General features: G+C 50.5%; 1 long non-coding RNA gene and 1 other non-coding gene across 2 annotated transcripts; one reads left to right on the top strand and one right to left on the bottom strand.

The window, feature by feature from the left end:
• Nucleotides 1-2,041: 2,041 nt before the first annotated feature.
• On the top strand, nucleotides 2,042-2,123 carry trnas-uga (transfer RNA serine (anticodon UGA)). The gene has a single exon. It is a non-coding gene; the product is annotated as a tRNA-Ser (tRNA).
• A 5,267-nt stretch (nucleotides 2,124-7,390) lies between these two features.
• Nucleotides 7,391-15,500, bottom strand: LOC140396746 (uncharacterized). Its single transcript, XR_011936613.1, has 4 exons — nucleotides 15,343-15,500; nucleotides 12,727-12,801; nucleotides 8,411-8,495; nucleotides 7,391-7,487 (listed from the first exon to the last, which is right to left on the bottom strand). It is a non-coding gene; the product is annotated as an uncharacterized lncRNA (long non-coding RNA).
• Between the last annotated feature and the right edge of the window lie 37 nt (nucleotides 15,501-15,537).

Genomic DNA, 15,537 nt, shown 5'->3' with positions numbered 1-15,537 from the left:
GCTGTGAAGCAACTGTGCTAACCTCTGTGCTACCATGCTGCCCTTGTGGATCCCTCCCCCCTTACAAGGCAGCTTCCATATTCCACTTACCCAGTCGATTGAAAAAGTGATTCACGTTTCAGGAGAAGCTGGAAGAGTTGACAGTTCTGAGATTTAGTCGAGAAACGTGGATTGACTGGCGCTATGGCTGCGGAAACACTATTTTGGTGCCCTGCATATGAAACAGGCCAAGTTGTGTGAGCTCGGGGACGCTTAATCCAAGACTTCAGAAAGGGATTGCAATCCACAGCGTCTCCCAGAAATCCCGAGCAACAGAGTAAAGTTGCTTCATCGAAGTTGCGGGGCAGAAACCCTTTCCCCTGTCTGACCTTCCAAGCCAAAATGGTAACAACTTCCTCAAATGTTTACAGAAACCAGAGAGGAAGTGGATTAGAGGTTTTAGACTTACGATGCCCTCAGACCTTTTCCAATGCAGCGGGAAAATGAATTTGACTCACTGTCGCCGCGGCGACTGCATTCGTTTGTTTCAATTTGTAGATCAGAAGAATTCAGTTCAAATTCAACGGAAGGTTTGCCTGCTATTCGACGAGCGCTCAGTTCGGATCTTGAATTCACCCCAACAGGCAGACAAAGGAAGATTTTCATTTATATAGCACCTCCACCGCCCCCCCCCCCCACTCCGGGGTGTATCAGCACAAGACAGGCGTGGTCACTGTTGCAACATGGGAAATGTTACTGTCCATTTGACCACATCAAGCTCGCACAGCTGTCAAGTGAAATAAGTGGCAACATCTTCTCCTGTTGTGACCTAGATACTGGGGGTGCAACACCCCCGTTCTCGAAACAGAGCCGTGGATTATTTTACAGGCGATGTGTTTTGGTGGGACTAACAAGATAAGGGAATGCACAATGAATGGTAGGACGCTCAGAACTACAGAGGAGCAGAGGGACTTTGGGATACATGTCCACAGATCCCTGAAGGCAGCAGGACAGGTAGATAAGGTGGTTAAGAAGGCAGATGGGATACTTGCCTTTATTAGCCGAGGTATAGAATATAAGAGGGGGGAGGTTATGACGGAACTGTATAAACGCTGGTTAGGTCACAGCTAGAGTACTGTGTGCATTTCTCGTCGCCACTCTATAGGAAGGATGTGATTGCACTAGAGAAGGTGTAGAGGGGGTTCACCAGGATGTTGCCTGGGCTGGAGCGTTTCAGCTATGGAGAGAGGCTGGTTAGGCTGGGGTTGTTTTCCTTGGAGCAGAGAAGGCTGAGGGTGGACCTGATTGAGGTGGACAACATTATGAGGGACACAGATAGGGTGGATAGGGAGGAACTTTTCCCCTTAGTAGAGGGTCAATAACCAGGGGGCACAGATTTAAGGTAAGGTGCCGGAGATTTAGAGGGGATTTGAGGACAAACCTTTTCACCCAGAGGGTGTTTGGAGTCTGGAACTTGCTGCCTGAAAGGGTGGTAGGGGCAGGAACTCTCACAACTATTAAGAAGTGTTTAGATGAGCTCTTGAAATGCCATAGCAGACAAGGCCTTGGGCCTAGTCCTGGAAAATACGATTAGAATAGCGAGGTGCTCAATGGCTGGCACTGACATGAGGCCGAAGGGCCTCTATCTGCGCTGTAAAAGGCTATGTACCTGACGGAATAGACGCACCCCGGTTTAAACTCTCATTGAAAAGCTGACACTCCGTCCCTCCTGGCCAACACTGCCCGAATGTAGTTACCTGTTGACTTAAGGAGACTTCAAATTCCTGACGGTCACCAGCCTTAATCGCTCGTTAAGATTACAAGTCAAGAAAGTTAACATTCTCTGTGTTCAGTTTGCCGTTTTACGAGGGTAGAATAGAAGGCCATTCAGCCCCTCGAGAAGCTGTTCCACCGTAGATCTTAAATCTCCCTGATCTTTTTGCCATTTAGAAAAAGATTTGTCTCTCCTGGTTCCAAAGGGAATCTTATTCATTTACAGGATCTGGGCCTCACTGGATAGTATCTATTACCCACCCCTAATTGCCCCTTGAGAAGGTGAACAGTTGCAATGGCCGAGTGGCTAAGGCATTGGACTTGAAATCTAATGGGGTTTCCCCACGCAGGTTCGAGCCCTGTTCGCAGCGACTGTGATTCAAAATGAGAAGGTGGGAGTGAGCCGCCTTCTTGAGCCGCTGCAGTCCTTCTGGTGTAGGTACACCCACTGTGCTATTAGGGAGTGCCAGGATGTTGCCCCAGCGACAGTGAAGGAACGGCCGATATATTTCCAAGTCGGGATGGTGAGTGACTTGGAGGGGAACCTCCAGGTGGTGGGGTTCCCAGGTATCTGCTGCCCTTGTCCTTCTAGATGGTAGAGGCCGCGGGTTTGGAAGGTGCTGTCTAAGGAGCCTTGGTGAGTTGCTGCAGTGCATCTTGTAGATGGTACACACGGCTGCCACTGTGCGTCGGTGGTGGAGGGAGTGAATGTTTGTGGATGGGGTGCCAATCAAGCGGGGCTGCTTTGTCCTGGATGGTGTCGAGCTTCTTGAGTGTTTGTTATAACCTGCCTGCTTACCATTGGCTGGGGACTAATGACAATCCCACAATCCTGTGGGAGTACGAGCTTCCCCAATGAGAGGGGCGGAGAAATCATTAGCAGACTCCCTGCATAAATAAAGCTGGCCAGTTTGGAATCAGCCAGGAAGGAGTGAGCAGCAAGCAAAGTTGCTACTGCTGTTGTATATAAATGTTATTGTAAATAAATGTTATTTCTTTGTATCCTTAAAACTCGTGCTGGATTCTTCGTGGCCCTCACAAAACTGGCGACGAGGATGGGATGTATCCCCGTATGGTATTGGGGCCGTCCTGTCCCACAAGATGGAGGACGGGGCCGAGCGACCGATAGCTTTCGCCTCCCGCACATTAACTGCAGCGGAAAAAAAGTACGCGCAGATCGAGAAGGAGGGCCTGGCAGTGTTTTTTGCGGTGAAACGCTTCCACCAGTACGTGTATGGCCGCCACTTCACTATTGTGACTGATCATAAGCCTCTGCTGGGACTTTTCAGAGAGGATAAGCCAATACCGCCCATTGCTTCCGCACGGATCCAGCGCTGGGCTTTGTTGCTTGCTGCATACGAGTATTCTCTGGAGCACAAACCAGGTACGCAGATAGCAAAATAGCAAATGCCGACGCACTGAGCCGATTGCCTTTATCGACCGGCCCCATGTCGACCCCCACGACCGGTGAGGTGGTTGCAACGCTACATTTTATGGACACCTTGCCTGTCACGGCATCACAGATCCGTGAGTGGACCCAGACGGAGCCAGTCCTGTCAAAGGTTTGACACATAGGTTCTGTATGGTGGGCAGCATAGGCAGCTCCTAGGCGAGTTGCGGGCATTTTCCTCCAAGCTGTCAGAATTCAGCGTGGAAGACAGCATCCTCTTGTGGGGGACGTGTGTGATTGTCCCGGAAAAAGGCCAGGAGCTGATACTAACAGACTTGCACAATGGGCATCCAGGTGTGACCAAAATGAAAATGTTGGCCCGGAGTTATGTCTGGTGGCAGGCCTCAACACCGACATTGAGAAGGTGGCCCAAAACTGCTCCATTTGCCAGGAGCATCAGAAGCTTCCGCCGGCCGCGCCCCTACATCACTGGGAATGGCCAGGGCGGCCTTGGGCACGCTTGCATGCAGATTTCGCAGGCCCTTTTCAATGATCCATGTTCCTTCTATTAATCGATGCCCAGTCTAAATGGCTAGAGGTGCATAAGGTGCCAGGCACAACGTCCTGCGCAACAATTGAAAAGATGCGTTTGTCGTTTGGTACGCATGGCCTCCCCGAGGTGCTGGTCACGGATAACGGCACTCCATTCACAACTGAGGAGTTTGCGAGGTTCATGAAGATGAACGGCATCCGCCATACCGCACTGCCCCTTACCACCCGGCTTCAAATGCGTTAGCGGAGCGCGCAGTGCAGACATTCAAACTAGGCCGAAAGAAGCAGTCTTCCGGGTCAATGGACACGAGACTGGCTCGCTTTTTGTTTTCGTATAGGACCACCCCCCATGCGGTGACTGGGGTAGCTCCCGCAGAACTCCTAATGGGCCGGAGACTTCGCACCCGCCTTAGCATGGTTTTCCTGGACATCGGCGCAAAAGTACGCCGCACACAAGAACGGCAGAGACAGGCATCGGCCGATTCGGCAGTTTGCGCCCGGTGACCCAGTGTTCGGTCAGAATTTTGCTGGTGGTGCCCAGTGGCTCCCTGGCGTAATCTTTCGCCAAACGGGCCCTATCTCATACCAGGTGGAAGCCCAGGTCGTCTCCAGCGCAAACATGTAGACCACGTTCGGTCCAGAAAACCATCCCTGCCAATGATTCCCCGCCCCCGGAGCTCATTTCTACAGCCACAGAGACCAGAGACAATGGAAAGTATTCCTCACAATCTTCCTCTGGTGCCTCACTCGAAGCCTGCGCAGGTCGTTACAGAACCGCGTGGAGATAGAGACGCCGAGATGACTGAGGCAGTGGACTCCGACTCCGAGATGGAGACACAGGACGCATCAGAGGGGGAATCCTCGGGCCCACGGGCCGTGGATGTACAACCGTTACGCCGTTCATCACGGAAGCGCCGTTCTCCGTCTCGTTACACGCCGCCCGATCCAGCGCCTCGTGCAAATGGTGAACGGCCTCCGGAAAAACGAGTCCTCCTTCGCCAGGGTCTTCGGTGGATTCCTTGGACTTTGGGGGGGGGGAGGGATGTTATAACCTGCCTGCTTACCATTGGCTGGGGACTAATGACAATCCCACAATCCTGTGGGAGTATGAGCTTCCCCAATGAGAGGGGCGGAGAAATCATTAGCAGACTCCCTGTATAAATAAAGCTGGCCAGTTTGGCACCAGCCAGGAAGGAGTGAGCAGCAAGCGAAGTTGCTGCTGCTGTTGTATATATATGTTATCGTAAATAAATGTTATTTCTTTGTATCCTTAAAACTTGTGCTGGATTCTTCGTGGCCCTCACAAAAGTGTTGTTGGAGCTGCACTCATCCAGGCAACTGGAGAATATTCCATCACACTCCTGACTTGTGTCCTTGTAGATGGTGGACAGGCTTTTGGGAGTCAGGAGGTGAGTTACTCTCCGCAGGATTCCCAGCCTCTGACCTGCTCTGGTAGCCACATTTATAAGGCTGGGTCCAGTTCAGTTTCTGATCAATGGTAATGTAGCCACCTGAGTTGGCCAAGTCCCGATTTAAAATGGCGAACGGCAAAGGCTGAAGGGAAATTCAGCCAACACAGGCAGAAACCACCAGGTGCAAGTTTGCTGTGTATTTAACTCTGCAAAGGCCCAGACAGCATCGACACCAGCGACCATCAGCATAATAATGTAGCGGCCATCTACATACAAATAAGCAATCCCCGGGAACAATAGCAACATTTGGGACAAACAAAACTAAGACAGACTCCCCGACGCCAGCAGGAGCCAACATAAAACAGGTTAACGGACACCTCAAGACCGCCCATCGATCAGGGAACCACTCCAGTATTGGAGAAATCGAACCAAGCAATTGGAACAAAGTCTAATCACCTAGAACCAGGTACAGGGTCCACCCAGAAAGGCGGGAAGCCCCTGGGGACTATAAAGTTAAGCCCCCAAGTTCAAATCGTTCTTCTTGACCGGGTCACCCAGCAACGCGAACCAACATTGACCGTGACCGGTTCAACTGCCACCGAGAGATCGTAAGTCTTAAGTCAACGCTCGCTACGAGATAGGCGCTCCTAGCTACCAGTCCGTACCAACTTCGAATCCCGCAGGCTCAGAACCCGAACGAAAGGCCATTTGTTCCCCTGACCTGGTGGGCCAGTCCGAAGTTAAGTATAGGCCTGATAGTCGTAGAAGTAGCTTAGACGTAGAATTTGTGCATGAGTAGCGATTACTGTGTATAATAAATGTGCTTTGATTTAAATCTTAGTAATCGGTGTATTGAGCTACTGGTCATTACTCGAACTTGAACCTCGTGGTGGTATCATAAAGATACCTGGCGACTCGAGGGCAAAGGTTATAAAACAGAGCCAAGTGAACCAACCAAAAGTTAGCAACAGTAACCCCCAGGAATTTGATAGTGGGGGGATTCAGCAATGGTAATTGCCTCACATATGTCCATAGTGAACTCTATCTGCCATAGTTTCACCCGCTCACGTAACCCACCAACGGTCCTTAACTTGACATCACCAATTAAAGGGGGGGCATACCGTTCTCCATTCCTTCATCCAGCTGGTCACACGGGGGTCACCACCTACCTGACCCTCTGCTCGGTGAGCCTTTCTGGGCATCGGCCATCTGGTGCCAATATTCGTGATGCCAATCCTCCGCCCCTCGGCCCAGACAACAGCGCCTGGCTGTACCAGTCAGGATTAATGCAACAAACAGCAATTCCCCCGGTGCCAGGGTCAATAAATTCAACACGGACAATTGAACATGGTCAGAACATGTCAGAGGAATTTCTCAGCTGCCAGTTTTTGAACCATGATTTATTTTTTCCCCCTTCCCGCCCTCTTCGTTTTCAATCAAAGTGGCTGCTGTCAGTACATAAAGTCAGGGTTATTGAAAAGAAATGACGCATCACTGAGAAAAGAAACATGCTGTCGAAGCTTTTGATCTCGCACTCATCAGAACAAGCACAAGAAGGTCAAATTTCAAACGCCCACAACAATTTCAACTGAGTGCAGAAAAGAGCGGTTGGCAAATCGTCTTTGAGTGGCCACTGCGTTGCCACGGAGAAAGCAACAGGGAATTATCGGCTCCTGGGTAATTTTTTTAAATGTGGGGGGAGCAAGGCTTGAACATATTACTTTTGTTTGCAGACTACTGGTTCCTGTGTGTGAATGTACGTCACTTTGAGCCAGGGTAAATAAATCAGTGCGAGCTGAACTGATTATTTTAGACTGGTTGGTAGTGTAGCTATTGACGCACTTAGGGTTGTCCATCAAGTGCTGCCCAAGCACATCTAATATTTGTTTGGGGTTTTTTTTTGCAAGCGTGGGCTGGTTGAGTAAGGTTGGTACTCTGCTTTTTGTGAACAACGAAAGGAACCCGCATTTTGATTCAATCAGGCAACTATCGGGACACCCGTCCTTGTGCACTTAGCGTCCATCAGTATCGAAACAAACGTACAATTCCTTGACCGTTCCATTCTCTTATTTTATTGTGCTTTCCCTCACGTCTGGATAGGCGCCTCCAGCTAATGGAGGATTGCAGGGCTATACTGAACTAGGCCCGGACGCACCCGTGGAGAGTTCAGGTTGGCCGAGGCCGCCAGTGTTGCCGTTTGAAGTGTTGCATTGTTGGTTCGCTCGGCTCCCCGAGCAAGCAAGGGGCAGTCGAAAGCGAGGCACCCCCCCCCCCCCCCCCCCCACCGCGAGCGCAGAATTCCAAATTCCGGAACCCTCCATCAGCAGAGGAACGGGCCTGAACGATGAACCTTCTGCTTTGGCCTCCCATTCCCTTTGGGCCTGCAAATGGAGGAAAGGAGGAAAAAGTGCAATTATTTCCAAAAGACGTCAACAAAATGACCCGAAGGACGGAGTGGTGTTCAATCGCCATGCCAACCAGGCTTCGGCGAGTCGACAGCTCAAGTGGGGCCTCGAGTCTTGACTCAGTGGGTGGCACTCTGCACCCCCCCCCCCACAGACCCCACCCCATCACCTGGCACGCCCCCCCTCAAGATGCCCAATTTGTACAAACTTAACTGACGTTCCGCCGCAGCCCTAAGGGGATGCCGTTTGTGGGAGCCTGCTGTGCGCTACCCATCGGATGGCACGCGAGATGATGCAGTTGCCCAGTGCGTCGATGTGCCCCGGTTCCTTCTTAACAGGCAAACTTTCTTTCCCAAAATGGCGGGGGAATAATCTCAGGCACTTGGGCACCCAAGAACGTAGGAACAGGGAGGCGGCCATTTTATCCCTCGAGGCTTAACCTGACCGTGGCCGATCTGTGATCGAGCTCTGGCCGTAATCCCCACTAGTGGGACCCCAATAGTCACACACATCCCGCTCATTCAACTACCTCCCATTATCCCGACTTTCTGTCCCGCATCATTTGGCCAACTTCCTAACCCGGTCAGGAATGTGCCCAAATTCTATTGGCCGTCCAGTGTTGTGTGAGATCACGGGATTGCCCCCTCCCTCTGGGAATCTAAGCAAAAGCAAAGTCCCTGGACACCAGAGCGGCCTAACGCCATCACCTCCGCCTCGTGTCAGTGGTCAGCACTGGCCTGCCACGCTCGTCTGCCACTCCGACAGAGTTGCGCCTTCAGGAACCAGCGGGCGCACAATCAATCTAGGCTGGCACCTCAGCGCCAGTTCTGAGGGAACGCTGCATTGTGGGTAGGCGCATTGCATTGTGGGAAGCGTCAAACTGCCAACGGAGATCTCACCTTTTCGCCCTGAGGTTCATGCATTGCCACAGGATGGTGTACAGGCCCAGGAGAATGGAGATGAATATTGATGCCACCACAATATCTAAAAAGGAGTTGGCAAAGTGTCTGATTAACATCGCTCAATCTATCAACGGATGGAAGATATTTCCAAATACGCGGAGTCTACTCAGTCATAAGGCTGAGAGAATGTGTCCTCTTTACCCATTCACCTCCCCTCAGATACAGCCTTCGAGTCTCCCATCATCGTATCCACCCCGCCCCCCCCCCTCCCCGATCATTCTGCCGCTCTTCTAGCTGGTGCTCCTCCCACAGCTCCATCTGGTGCCCGCTGACCTACACTGGCTCTCGATCGAGCAATAACTTGACTTTGAAATTCTCATCCAGGCTTTCAAACTTAAGCATGGTGCCATCTCTCCGCATCACCCCCAGCCCCCACCACCCTCCAGGATCTCTTCGCTCCTCTAATCCCGGCCTCTTTGAGCAACCCCATCCTGATTTTAATCCCTCCACCATTGACGGCCTTGCCTTCAGCTGCCTGAGGCCCCAAGCTTTGCAATTCCCTCCCTAAACCTCTCCGGGCTCTCCACCTCACTTTCGATTCCTAAAACCTCCCTCTTTGGCCTTTGCTCCTCGACCTGAACACATGACTCAATTGTACGACAATCGGACAATTTGCTACATTGACTGCAAGTCTTTTTTTTTAAGAAGCAAAATTATAAACATTAATCCATTAAAAAATTACAAAGTACAATTCGGTTACAAGTTAAATGAACATAGAACATTACAGCGCAGTACAGGCCCTTCGGCCCTCGATGTTGCGCCGACCTGTGAAACCACTCTAAAGCCCATCTACACTATTCCCTTATCATCCATATGTCTATCCAATGACCATTTGAATGCCCTTAGTGTTGGCGAGTCCACTACTGTTGCAGGCAGGGCATTCCACACCCTTACTACTCTCTGAGTAAAGAACCTACCTCTGACATCTGTCCTATATCTATCGCCCCTCAATTTAAAGCTATGTCCCCTCGTGCTAGACATCACCATCCGAGGAAAAAGGCTCTCATTGTCCACCCTATCTAATCCTCTGATCATCTTGTATGCCTCAATTAAGTCACCTCTTAACCTTCTTCTCTCTAACGAAAACACCCTCAAGTCCCTCAGCCTTCCCCCATAAGATCTTCCCTCCATACCAGGCAACATTCTGGTAAATCTCCTCTGCACCCTTTCCAATGCTTCCACATCCTTCCTATAATGCGGCGACCAGAATTGCACGCAATACTCCAAATGCGGCCGCACCAGAGTTTTGTACAGCTGCAACATGACCTCATGGCTCCGAATCTCAAGCCTTCTTAACACCCCTCTAAACCTGGGTGGCAACTTTCAGGGATCTATGTACATGGACACCGAGATCTCTCTGCTCATCCACACTGCCAAGAATCTTACCATTAGCCCAGTAGTCTGTCTTCCTGTTATTCCTTCCAAAACAAATCGCCTCACACTTTTCTGCATTAAACTCCATTTGCCACCTCTTAGCCCAGCTCTGCAGCTTATCTATGTCCCTCTGTAACTTGTAACATCCTTCCGCACTGTCCACAACTCCACCGACTTTAGTGCTATCTGCAAATTTACTCACCCATCCTTCTACGCCTTCCTTCAGGTCATTTATAAAAATGACAAACAGCAGTGGCCCCAAAACAGATCCTTGTGGTACACCACTACTAGTAACTGGACTCCAGGCTGAACATTTCCCATCAACCACCACCCTTTGTCTTCTTCCAGATAGCCAATTTCTGATCCAAACTGCTAAATCTCCCTGAATCCCATGCTTCCGTATTTTCTGCAGTAGCCTACCGTGGGGAACCTTATCAAACGCTTTACTGAAATCCATATACACCGCATCAACTGCTTTACCCTCACCCACCTGCTTGGTCACCTTCTCAAAGAACTCAATAAGGTTTGTGAGGCACGACCTACCCTTCACAAAACCATGTTGACTATCTCTAAACAAATTATTCCTTTCCAGATGATTATACATCCTATCTCTTATAAACCTTTCCAAGATTTTTCCCACAACAGAAGTAAGGCTCACTAGTCTACAGTTACCGGGGTTGTCTCTACTCCCCTTCTTGAACAAGGGGACAATTGCTATCCTCCAGTCTTCTGGCACTATTCCTGTAGACAATGATGTCATAAAGATCAAAGGCTCAGCAATCTCCTCCCGAGCTTCCCAGAGAATCCTAGGATAAATCCCATTATCCCAGGGGACTTATCTATTTTCACACTTTCCAGAATTGCTAACACCTCCTCCTTACGAACCTCAAGCCCGTCTAGTCTAGTAGCCTGTATCTCAGTATTCTCCTCGACAACATTGTCTTTTTCCTGTGTGAATACTGACGAAAAATATTCATTTAGCACCTCTCCTATCTCCTCGGACTCCACGCACAACTTCCCACTACTGTCCTTGACTGGCCCTACTCTTACCCGAGTCATTCTTTTATTCCTGACATATCTACAGAAAACTTTAGCGTTATCTTTGATCCTACCTGCCAAAGACTTCTCATGTCCCCTCTTGGCTCTTCTTAGCTCTCTCTTCCTGTCCATTGGCAGTATCTATGAAAGCATTTCCAAATCAGGGTGGTGAGTGACTTGGAGGGGAACCTCCAGGTGGTGGGGTTCCCAGGTATCTGCTGCTCTTGTCCTTCTAGATGGTAGAGGTCGTGGGTTTGGAAGGTGCTGCCTAAGGAGCCTTGGTGAGTTGCTGCAGTGCATCTTGTAGATGGTACACACGGCTGCTACTGTGCGTCGGTGGGGGAGGGAGTGAGTGTTTGTGGATGGGGTGCCGATCAAGCGGGGCTGCTTTGTCCTGGATGGTGTCGAGCTTCTTGAGCGTTGGAGCTGCACTCATCCAGGCAAGTGGGGAGTATTCCATCACACTCCTGACTTGTGCCTTGTAGATGGTGGACAGGCTTTGGGGAGTCAGGAGGTGAGTTACTCTCCGCAGGATTCCCAGCCTCTGACCTGCTCTGGTAGCCACAGTATTTATGTGGCTGGGTCCAGTTCAGTTTCTGGTCAATGGTAACCCCCAGGATGTGGGGGATTCAGCGATGGTAATGTCAGTGAATGCCAAGGGGCGATGGTTAGATCCTCTCTTGTAGGAGATGGTCATTGCCTGGCACTTGTGTGGCGCGAATGTAACTTGCCACTTGTCAGCCCAAGCCTGGATACTGTCCAGGTCTTGCTGCATTGGGACATGGACTGCTTCAGTATCTGAGGAGTCACGAATGGTGCTGAACATTGTGCAGTCATCAGCGAACATCCCACCTCTGACCTTGGGATGGGAGGAAGGTCATTGATGAAGGTCTTGTCAATACCGCTTAGTCACGCCTCACTCTTCGAAACGCCGGTGGAAACTAGCCCAGTCTGCCCAACCTTTCCTCATTCCAGTTATCAACCTCCCCTGAACTACCTCCAACGCATTTACATCCAACATCTGAACCCCAGATTACAATCATGAAAGGGTTTACATGGAGGAAATCAGGAGACATCAGAATGGCTGAAGGGTCAAGAATCTGGGGGAGGGGAGGGGGCAAATTTGAGGTGATTGGCCCAGCCGCCAGAGGGGACACGAGGAGAAACGAGTGTTTAGGATTTGGAAGGGTGCTGGAAGCAGGTTCACTCGCAGCCTCTCAAAGAGATTTGAAGAAATGAAGGAGATCAAGCAGCAAAGATTAGGGCAAAGAGCAGGCTAGTGGTGCTAACTGGGTTGCTCTTCGAAAGGCTCAATAGCCCACATGGCCTCCTTCTGCGCTGTATTGTCTACCATTCGGCGATCAGGCCCCCGTTTTCTGACATGGAACACTTTACGGTTGTGGCATGAGACTTTACTACACCCGTGCATACTGCTGACAAAAGAAACTTCCTGCCAAAGTTTTCCATCTGGCACGCATCGGGACAAATGCAAGAATGCCAAATTTTAAACGAGCACACCGCTGCACAGCACAGGAGTAAAGGCTGCTGGTCGGTTGGCGAGCCTTCTCCGGTTGGCCGTGGCCAACTGGAGGTTCCTGGGTAATTCACTAAAGGTGTATGGCTTGACATATTTTGTTTGCAGTTACGTAGGAGTGTCTGCACATCGCCCCCACCACATTATGAGCTCGACTGATTATCCTCAATTGGTTGCGAAGCGGCGCATTCAGCATTGTTCAGTAGAGTGCTGCCCAATTGACAGTAGACGCCAGACCCAGTGACTATAATTGATTTAATAGCACAAAACGGGGCTCTGGTAGAAAGAAATATGACAAATATCTCACCTGGGACGATTCCACTGTGTCTGTTTGGTGACGGTTGATTTGTGGAACTGTGAGTGGGGATGAGTCTTTGGTCTTCTGTCCGGGTCGTTGTTCAAATGTGGGAGAGGCGAGAGCAAGTGTGTGTTAATTAGGTCAAATAAATAAAACTGAGGCGCAATGGCTCCTCCAACCCTCCTGGCCAGCGCTGATCGCTTCATCGCCCCGATTAACGATCGCCGCCCGTCGCGATGCCAACGTCCGTCACCAACCCCCTCACAGGTCAAATCAGCCACTCCCAAAAAAAGGGATTGAGAATCCTGGCCATGAGCTCAAGAAAAGGGAAGTTGTGATAAATAAGCATAAAAGATTGGCTGGGCCTCACCTTGGGAGCACTGCGTCCAGCTCTGGCCTCTTCACTTTAGAAAGGACGTCTTCAGCGAGGGCGCGGAAAAGATTCGCGAGAACGGTCCCGGGGACGGAGAACTTCAGGATAGATTGGAGAAACTGGGACCGTTCTTCTCGGAGGAGAGGAGGTTTTGATCGAGGCGTTCAAAATCACGAGAGGGGGGATTGCGATCTGGGACAGTAGTCGAGAGGGGGACTCTGTTCCCGTTGGCGGAAGGATTGAGAACGAGGGGACGAAGAAGAGCTAAGGCGATTGGCAACAGAAGCAATGGAGGCGTGGGGAAAGACCTTCCAACGCAGCGAGTGGTCAGGATGTGGAATGAGCTGCCTGAGACCATGGTGGGGTCAGATTCAATCAAGGAAACAAAAGAGAGTTGGAGAATTATTATTCGAAGAGGGATAAGGCGGTTGGGGGGGGGGGGGGGAGGAGGAGGACAAAGTGGCCTCCTTCTCTGTGCCCATTCCATAATGTTTCGATTGAGACTGGGATTGAAGAGTACTTACTGTGCAGGCGATTCCTTGCCATGTGGGGATCCGGGAGAAATGTAATGTTTTAATGCAATGAGAGAGGAGAGAGAGGAAAAAGAAGAAGGTTAGATGGAGCGTGCTCGGATGGTGAAATCATGGGCCCACAATTTGCAACCGTTGCCTCCAAAAATGGTTCGAAAAAATATTTTTAATCCTCGCACTCGAAGCTGCGTAACAATTATTCTGCCTTACGAAATGAAATGAAATGAAAATCGCTTATTGTCACAAGTAGGCCTCAAATGAAGTTACTGTGAAAAGCCCCTAGTTGCCACATTCCGGCGCCTGTTCGGGGAGGCTGGTACGGGAAGCTTCACCATCCTTGAGGTACCAGAGAATGGCCGTTATGTTGTTGGACAGTAATACTGAGGTTGGTGAGCCAGAGAAATGGGTTCAAATCCTGCATTGGGGGGGGGGGGGGGGCAAGAGGGGCAATTTACATTCCGTTACCCTAATAAATCTGGAATTCGTTTTAGAAAAGGGGTTTCAGGAACGGTCACAAAATTAAAAGTTTGGTGTCAAAATCCAACCGCTCCACGAATGCCCTTTAGGGAAGGAAATCTGTTGTCTTTACCTGGTCTGGCCAATATGTGACTCCAGCCCCCCCCCCCCCCCCCCCCCGCCTCCACACCGCAATGTTGCTGACTCTCGACTTGCCTCCATCCCAGGCAGCACGGGGGGGCGCAGTGGTTAGCACTGCTGCCTCATGGCGCCGAGGACCCGGGTTCGATCCCGGCCCCGGGTCACTGTCCGTGTGGAGTTTGCACATTCCCCCCCTTGTCTGCGTGGGTCTCACCCCCACAACCCAAAGATGTGCAGGCGAGGTGGATTGGCCGCGCTAAATTGCCCCTTAATTGGAAAGAAAGAATTTGGCGCTCTAAATTTGTTAAAAAGAAAAACTTGCCTCCGTCTCAAACAAAGCCACGCGGTTGTATTCAGACTGGTTGCTCCCCTTATCCACCTTCCCAAGGGCAATTAGCGATGGGCAACAAATGGAGGTTTTACCATCGACCCCCCACCCCCACGGATGAATTCAAAAGGTAATAATCCTCAGTTGTCCCATTCCTGTTTTTTGTCCATCCCATGTGCAGGGTGACAATCCATTTCACCTCACGCTCAGGCTGAGCGCAAGGCCACTCCTCTTCAATCGACGTCCGACTGGTTCTCCCGCGACTGTTGACGATTTCCCCAAGCTCGCGGCATTTAAAAAATATGAGTATCGCGGAGAGAAAAGAGATTTGTTTGTCGAAACTTTTTATCTTGCACTCATCAGGCCAATTCGTCATTCTCTTCCCATGCAGTGTGTGGTGAATGTTTTCACCTAATGCATGAGCTGCCTGTATGATATTGTGACCTATGGCCTGGAGGTGATGATACGGGCTACTTCCAGGTACTGTACTGGAACCCCGGTGGGCTCCGCCTCTGGCTCCGCCCTCACCGGGGCTATATATAGACCGGTCACCTGTGGGCGGCACTCATCTGTACAGCCGACTCTGGCTAGGCGGGTTCATGGTTAATAAAGCCTAATGTTCACTCACTCTCTCAGCCTCTCGGTGAATTGACGGTATATCACAGTATAAATTGTTGTTCACTTTACATTTTGGTATACTTGCGAGCCTAACCCGACGCGCGCGCGATTCACCTGGGCGCTACGGGGCTCACTGAATCACGGCCGAGCAGAAATTCTCTCTCTCTGAGGGTCGTTACCTGTGAGATTCTCTTCCCCGTGATCTTTGAATATTTTGAAGGCTGATTAAAGAGATTTCTGAATGACAATGGAGAAAAAGAGGGTCGTCAGTCAAGGAACAAGATCGAGGGGCTGAATGGCCTACACGTGCTCCTCATTCGCCCTCTTGAAGGTAATCGTTATTCAATCCACACAGGCTTCAGGGAGCGTTTGAG

Source organism: Scyliorhinus torazame, chromosome 20, assembly GCF_047496885.1.
Source record: "Scyliorhinus torazame isolate Kashiwa2021f chromosome 20, sScyTor2.1, whole genome shotgun sequence".
In the NCBI taxonomy this organism is placed as follows: domain Eukaryota; kingdom Metazoa; phylum Chordata; class Chondrichthyes; order Carcharhiniformes; family Scyliorhinidae; genus Scyliorhinus; species Scyliorhinus torazame.
This window is presented reverse-complemented; position numbering and strand designations above follow the sequence as displayed.